Genomic DNA, 7,559 nt, shown 5'->3' on the forward strand with positions numbered 1-7,559 from the left:
TTTCTTTTCTCTCTGTTTCCATGGGATTTTATACATTGTTCTGTGATAGTATTTACTGCACTATATTTAATTATCTGTTTATATGTGTATATTCAAGGACAAGACATTATTGAAATTGTATTCGTGTTGCAGTGTTGTTTGTTGCTGTAACTGAATCATACTGAAGTCTAGTATTACCTTGTAGATCGATCGACCTTGGAATTGTTACCTTCCTGTTGAAATATAAGCATTTGTGTGTCCTGATACAAATTTGAAAGCTCACGGATAGTATCTGAGTTGTAGCTTCTATTGTGTGTGGTCGCTGGCAGGTGTTTCTGTGTATTTGTGTGTAGTGTGTGGGCTTAAATGCAGTAAGTTTGTGTGTGTGTGTTTTGCTGTGTATGTTCTTTTTGTTTTGTTTTGTTTTTTGTTTTTTTTTTTTGGTTTTGGTTTTGGTTTTTGCGGTACGCGGGCCTCTCACTGTTGTGGCCTCTCCCGTTGCGGAGCACAGGCTCCGTACGCTCAGGCTCAGTAGCCATGGCTCATGGGCCCCTCCGCGGCATGTGAGAACTTCCGGGACCGGGGCACGAATCCGTGTCCCCTGCATCGGCAGTGGACTCTCAACCACTGCGCCACCAGGGAAGCCCTGTATGTTCTTTTGAGTGTGGCTAGTGAAAAGAAACTGTAGATAAAATTCCATTTCCTCAAGGTAGAACTTTAATAAACCTAGCCTATGTTTTGAATCAATCTTTTGGTTTTGCTGCTCATTGTAATCATCGTAAATTTTTTGTTGTACATAATGTTGACCCTGTGGATTACATTTTCTTTTTTCCACCTTTGAGAAGAGGAATTAAAAGAAAAATGAGGACTTTAATAACATTTTATTCCTTATTATGTTAATGGAACTAAAAACTTGTGGCTAGCCCTGTGAAAATTTTACTTGTCTAAGATTATGTGAGAAATACGTAAAAAAGTAAATTATTGAAAGTAAAATAGGTGCTATTTTGTATTAATTATTGTATCTCTCCTAGCAGAGGAAATTATCGCATTCAGGACAAATAATGTATAATAACAAAATTCCTATTAATTGACTATATTTTTCCATTTAATCATCACATAGATATTTGCATCTATATCACTTTAAATCTGAATATTTAAGAAAGTATTTGTTGAAATATTTTGTACTTTTCCCTAGAGGGGAAAGCCAAATGTATTTTTTACAATTACATTGGTCTTCCTCTAGTTTTAACTTTCTGTTCCATATCCATATACAAAATCAACATTGCTATGAGTTTATAAACTCATACAATTGTGGGAGACTAAGTAAAATTTTACATCAAGTTGCACGATATTATTATTTTTGTCTTATATTTCCTAGGGTAACTGTGGTAACCATACATGTTTTCCACCATTGATCAAGAAACAAATCCCATCCTCCCCAATCTGCTGAAACAGATTTTTCTGTAGAAAGGATTTCCAGATCTGAATTGCACTGTTCAAACCATTGTCAGTGTTCAACTAATAGCTAGTTCCATTTCTGGGGCTACATTTAAGTATTCATTCTTGATTCAAGTTGTCTTGTTCCAAACAGAAGAAGTGGATTTTTAGATGTCCTAGCTAATTTTCAAGTCAAACTATCATAGTCTACTGCCCAATTCTTCCAGAATTGACCTTTCAGTCCCTAGTACCTTCATTCTGAATATAACTTAGCAACTATAAAACTTGTTTGCTATTGTTCCTTCATATGTCCTTCATACTCAAGGTGACTATGAGTTCCCTTGAAATAAGTGACCATGTCTTATTTCTGCAATATTTATCTTGCTATCTGTGAAAAGTGTTCAATTAAAAATAAATTAATGCATGAATTAATATTATGATAAAATAAGATGATTATAACCAGAAATATCAATGAGAGCTGAAGACCGAGACTCTTTTTTTTAGGACTCTGTCAGCTCACTTTATCAATAATATGTTCATCTGTATCTAACGTTTCACAACGACTATAGCAATAAGCAGGTCGTAAATACTGTTGAAAAGAGGACATGGTTTAATTTTAATTAGGAAAAGTCAAATAGGTTATCTGAACAATCACCTAACATAAAATAACCTTCTCTGAATTATGTATGGCAAATATATTCTTTGTATTATAACTCCTCTGTAACATACTCATTGTTGGATAAAACTTTTGTTCTCTTATTTTTATTTCATATAGTTAATAATCATAAAATATTATAAATAGCCCCCTTTTTGCCATGTTCTGAAGTTGAAATTTTAGCAGCAAATGGAAAATGAATTTTTATGTAGATTTCTGAAGCTTTATTTGCTGAATAATACTTGTATTAGTTAACAGGAGCGGCCATAACAAAATGGCACAGACTGTGTGACTTACAGGACAGAAATTTATTTTCCCACAGCTCTGAAGAATAAAAGTCCAGGATTAAGGTGTTTTCATGTTTGTTTTCCTCTGAGGCCTCTGTCCTTGGCTTAGAGGTGGCCACCATCTTACTGTGTCCTCACATGTTCTCTTCTCTCTGTGTGCTACATCCCAGGTGGCCCTCTGTATGGCCAGGTTGGATTAAGTCCCACCCTAAAGGCTTCATTTTCACTTTATTAATTCTTTAAGGCCTTATCTCTAAATATAGTCACATTCTAAGGCATTGGGGTAAGGGTTTCAATATATGAGTAAAGGGGAATGGAGTTCAGAATTCAGTCCATAACAGTGCTTAAATATGTAAATATTAAAAATTGAGGAAAATAGGTATAGTTACCTCTAAATTAGATTTTGATGCAAGATTCTAAATGTAAATATAAATATTCTCTTAAAATTATTCTAAAATTTATTTTGACCCTAAATATATATGCAATTAAAAATGTTTATGAATTTACAAATGATTATTTATAAATTGAATGTTACCTTAAAATACAAAATTAAAAATCTACATTTATTGTTAATTCTTTATCACCTTTTTCCAGTAATTAACAAGGCAGAGAAAAGAAGAAGATTAATTGTTGTACAGCATCTTTTATGTCTGCTTTTAAAGTGTAAGTCCTATTTTAAAATATCTTTAAAAATAATATATCATATTGAAAATGGTGTATTTCTAATATTACCAAAATAATTTCTACTGTCTCTTTAAGATACATGAAATAGAAAAAAAAAAAACAAACAAACAACTTCTTTCAATAATAGAGATTACATCTGGCAGTAAATTTATTGCTAAAATTTAGAAGAAATTTTGACTAATTTCAGCTATACAGGTTAGATCTGAATATACAGTTTATGGATGCCAGAAAATGACAAGAAAATGCAGTCTTAAAGTTAATAGAAATTGTACCCCTGCTTCTTGATTCAAAAACTCCTCTCTCTCTCTTTCTCTCTCTCTCCTCTTCTGCATATAGTAAGAGATAAGCTCCTAGTATCAGCAGTTCTCACTCTGGGGTTAGAAAGTGCGGTGCTGGACTACCAGAATCTCTAAGGGAGAAAGGGAAAATGTAGTGTCAAAATTTATTCAGTATTATAATAGAATTCTAAATAATACAAATTTCAGAAAGTATCAGTGGACAAAATCTTTGTGATAGATAGGAATATGCAAAAGGTAGGCTTTTCACTGGCAAATAAATAAATTTTAAAAAGTTAACTTATGAAATGTTGCCATAATTCTGCAGTCGAAGATTATTCGGCACTCATGTCACACCGCTTCACAAACTTCACTCACTGATTTTACTGTAGCTTGATCCTCCAACTCCTTTCCTTTCATGTTTCTTGTTTTTGAACCTACACTTGTCTCACATTTAAAGCAAAGTTCCACTTAGCCTTTTTTCCTTTTTCCTTTATTTATCATAACAAAACTCCTCTATGTCTTCTATTCTTAAATTCTTTATCATATCCAGACCCCATCCTTCCTATACAGAGCCTTAGTTGCCATTCTAGAACTAAAAGCTAAATTAAAAAATAGAGAAAAAATATTTTTTCTCAAGAATCCTTTTGGATGTGAAAACAAACTGTTTAACATAGGAAGGCAGAATATGGCAAAATCACCAATTTTAATGCTGTGACTTTCAGTGCAGCGGAGAGTGACATTATAAAAGTTTCTGCCTCTTATGAAATTGTGTCAGAAACATTTTAGACTCATGATATTGTATTTTCCTATGTGTGTAAAAAGGATTTTTACAATAATGGACGTTATAGCTTGATAGAGCATGATGTTGAGAATAATTCTCACCAGAAACCATATGGACAATAAGTGACATTACATTGTTGAATTTACCACAGTCCAATCCTGGTCTTCAATTTTGTCTGTATTGCAGTAATAAAATGTACAAATAAAAGTCATAAAGAGACCAAAGTAAGTAAATTAGACAACTTATTTTTTTCTATAACTATGATTTTTTTAATATATACTATGTCATGCATTGCTGCTAGTTGCATACCAGTGGTACAGCTATTATATACATATATAAAACTAAAGTAAAATGAGTTATTACTACATTTGGGACAAGCTGGTAAAATGTAGGTAGTTGTGGGCAGGACCAAGAGAAATTAAGTTATGTGAATTGATTTGCAAATATTTGTACACAATTTTATTGTCCTCACATTAAACGAGAGGTTTGGTTCATTCATCTGTCACTTCAGCTACCACAAGAAGGTTCTTCTCGTGGCACAGCAATGCCGAGAAAGGGTGTGTAGAAACACGCAAAGATCCCTAAATCTTTGTCTTGACACTGGCATATTGTCACTTCCACTCACGTACCATTGGCTTGGCCAAAAGAAGTCATCTGGCTACACCTGATACCCAGGAGGTGAGAGAGCATACCCTGGCTCCACTGAGCATGTATAATACTATGGCAAGGAAGAAATAAGGACTTGTTTACAAGAAACCAATCCACCACAGAGATTGTACACTCCCCCTGCTTCCTTCCTCTTGCCTCCTTCTACCCACTTCTTGCTGATGAGGCAGTAGCGGGTAAGCTGCTTACCTTGTTTTGTGCAGCAGGGAATGGCAGGACTTCAGCATCCAATGCATCAAACTCCTAGGAGTGCTTCTCTTTTATCCAAAGCAAGGTGCAGGTATATTGCTATCAAATTGAAAGAAATATTAAATAGTGAAAGCCACCCATGGGCAGGAAATTAAAAAGTACATGTATAAATTGAATTATGCTCACTAATACAACACTTTTTTGTCACAACATTTCATGAAAAGGAATTTTAAGTAATGTTTTAATTAGATGGCTTCATTCATCCGTCAAAAATATTTAAGTTTTAGAATAGGTACTTGAGTTATAATGGTTAAAAAATCTAATTGATCTTTGCTTTTATTGGGAACTATAAAGAATATTTGAGGGCTTCCCTGGTGGTGCAGTGGTTGAGAGTCCACCTGCCGATGCAGGGGACACGGGTTCGTGCCCTGGTCCGGGAGGATCCCACGTGCCGTGGAGCGGCTAGGCCCGTGGGCCATGGCTGCTGGGCCTTAGCGTCCGGAGCCTGTGCTCCGCAATGGGAGAGGCCACAACAGTGAGAGGCCCGCGTAACGCAAAAAACCAAAACAAAACAAGAATATTTGAATAGCAGCAAAAAGGTCACTAGAAGGAATTTTTGGAATTTAGGTAAAAGATTATGTGGTTATGTAGGATTGCAGGTAATAAAGATGACAGGTTTTATTACAGGCAATAAAACGCAGACATGTTAGAGGTGTGGAATGAATAAAACGTGTGTATATGATTTGAAGAATAGATTTCTAGGATGATTGCCAGTTTTTTTTTTCTTGAGCACATGAGGATACAGGTGTACAATTTAAAGATACGTGTATTAATAGGGGAGGAAAAATTTTGATGGAGAAAGGTAAACTTTTATTTCTGAAGATGTGTAGTTAAAGATGGTTGTGAGAAATCTCAGTATCGATGCAAAGTAATTAGATCTTGAATCTGCGATTTTGGACTTCAGAAAAGAATTTGGAGGCGTATATATAATGAAGTGAGTTATCAGCATAATGAGGACATTTACAGTTAGTGGGATAAAATCAATTTGAAGAAGAATGCAGAGTGGGAGATTAGGTAAGAGTATTGAAATTAGCCTTGTTCCACAGGTATTTACATGTCCGTATTACAAAGGCGGTATAAAAAGGTGACAGACAAAGAACAGACAAACAGGTAAATGGCTAATATCATGAAGCGAAGAAAGGATAAATTTCAAGGATTAAGAAAAATGTCACCTTTATGTGATGCTGTTGGAATGATTAAGTAAACTGAGGACTAAGTTTGCTTGAATGGATTTAGCATGAAAAAATTTAGCAAGAACAGTATTGGTGAAGGGATAGGAGTTGATCCTGACATTTTTACTTTGCAGTCAACCTGAGAAGTTCGAAGTACTAAGGCATTATATATTCATTCATTCATTCATTCACTCATTCCAGTAAACTTTTAAATTGATTAATATGGAAAGCCATTCCTGGAAAATATGCCCTGATAAGAGAGGAGGAGATGTAGGGTGTACTTTTATTTTCTCAGCATGAAAGCCCTTGATATAAATAAAAGCTTCATTGATCAGATATAACATTACAACATTAAATGTCAGTTTCACTAAAAAAAATGCTTTTGGACAACCAGAATGAAATGAAATAAAATCGCCTTCTCCAGACATGCAGAGCTCTAGAGTAATACATTAACCTCAATCTGGTATCCCATATATCATGATTCAAACATGTCCATGAAATTATTTCTGGGTTTAAAGTGTTATTGGGTGACAGAAGAGCAAAGAAAAATCTATTTAAATCTGGGAATGTATAAAACTGTACTGCTGGGCTTCCCTGGTGGCTCAGTGGTTGAGAGTCCGCCTGCCGATGCAGGGGACATGGGTTCGTGCCCCGGTGCGGGAAGATCTCACATGCCGCGGAGCGGCTGGGCCCGTGAGCCATGGCCGCTGAGCCTGCGCGTCCGGAGCCTGTGCTCCTCAACGGGAGAGGCCACAACAGTGAGAGGCCTGTGTACCGAAAAAAAAAAAAATTGTACTGCTGAAATAGGTTTCTTTTCAAATCTAATTGTCAATTTTCTTTCTTTCAGAATAAAGTAATAGGGATATTGATCAGGAGTCCCCAGTGTATTACCCTCCTTCTTTTTCCTGAAGATCAAAGAACCAAAGCTGCTGCTCAAATAAAACAAGTAAGTCCTTTAAAACAAAACCCAGTCAAACCCAGCCAGCCATGTACAAATGTGCATTTTATAGCAGTCTTTGAGGAAAGAAAATTACGTTATTTAAGTTTACTGAGAACATTTACCTGAGGTGTCCCCTATAGGATTCTTCTTCTCCCTTTTCCCCCCTAGAATGGTACTATCATGGGTACTAATTTCTATGAACTTAGCTCTCAGAGGCTGAATGAGGACTAAAATGTTTGAGTTCACAAGTATGCATGTAAATTTGGTGTGATCTCATAACCAACATCCAACAACACATACATTCTACTAACAAGCAGAAGGATAGGTTTTGATCAATAATATGAATAATTCAGTCTTACAATTCATAATCACATTATTTTTGGCTTAATATAAAGTTTGCTTTATCAGCTCAATAATCCTTTTGGCTGGAT

The 7,559-nt window shown here is 35.3% G+C and overlaps 1 long non-coding RNA gene across 1 annotated transcript in view; it reads left to right on the top strand.

Moving 5' to 3' along the window:
- LOC141278669 (uncharacterized) overlaps positions 1–7,158 on the top strand; it is an 82,595-nt gene extending 75,437 nt beyond the window's left edge. Inside the window, exons 2-3 of the long non-coding RNA XR_012331705.1 lie at positions 2,953–3,021; positions 7,036–7,158. This is a non-coding gene — a long non-coding RNA (uncharacterized lncRNA). The remainder of the gene's footprint in view (positions 1–2,952; positions 3,022–7,035) is intronic.
- The last annotated feature ends 401 nt before the right edge of the window (positions 7,159–7,559 follow it).

Source organism: Tursiops truncatus, chromosome 5, assembly GCF_011762595.2.
Source record: "Tursiops truncatus isolate mTurTru1 chromosome 5, mTurTru1.mat.Y, whole genome shotgun sequence".
NCBI classification, from domain to species: domain Eukaryota; kingdom Metazoa; phylum Chordata; class Mammalia; order Artiodactyla; family Delphinidae; genus Tursiops; species Tursiops truncatus.